Raw genomic sequence first — 283 nt, 5'->3', positions numbered from 1 at the left:
GGAAGGCTATGCATGCTGAAGCTTTTCTCTGGGCAAGATCACCAGTGGCCTCCTTCCTGCCTGCTCCAACATCCTATCCAGGAACTTCCATCTTTATATAGAGATTTCTTCTACTTATAGAAAGCCAGAGGCTGTATGACTCAGGCTTTGTAACATCCTCTTCAATGGTAGAGAAAAAAACCAGAAAGTGTGACCCCCAAGGAGGTGATTTAGGCTGGCTTTGTGCAGCAATCCCAGGATTATATCTAGCAGCACATGTGTGAAAGAGATGGTCTTCAGCATT

This window comes from Grammomys surdaster, unplaced genomic scaffold (assembly GCF_004785775.1).
Source record: "Grammomys surdaster isolate TR1022 unplaced genomic scaffold, NIH_TR_1.0 138, whole genome shotgun sequence".
Classification (NCBI taxonomy): Eukaryota; Metazoa; Chordata; class Mammalia; order Rodentia; family Muridae; genus Grammomys; species Grammomys surdaster.
This window is presented reverse-complemented; position numbering follows the sequence as displayed.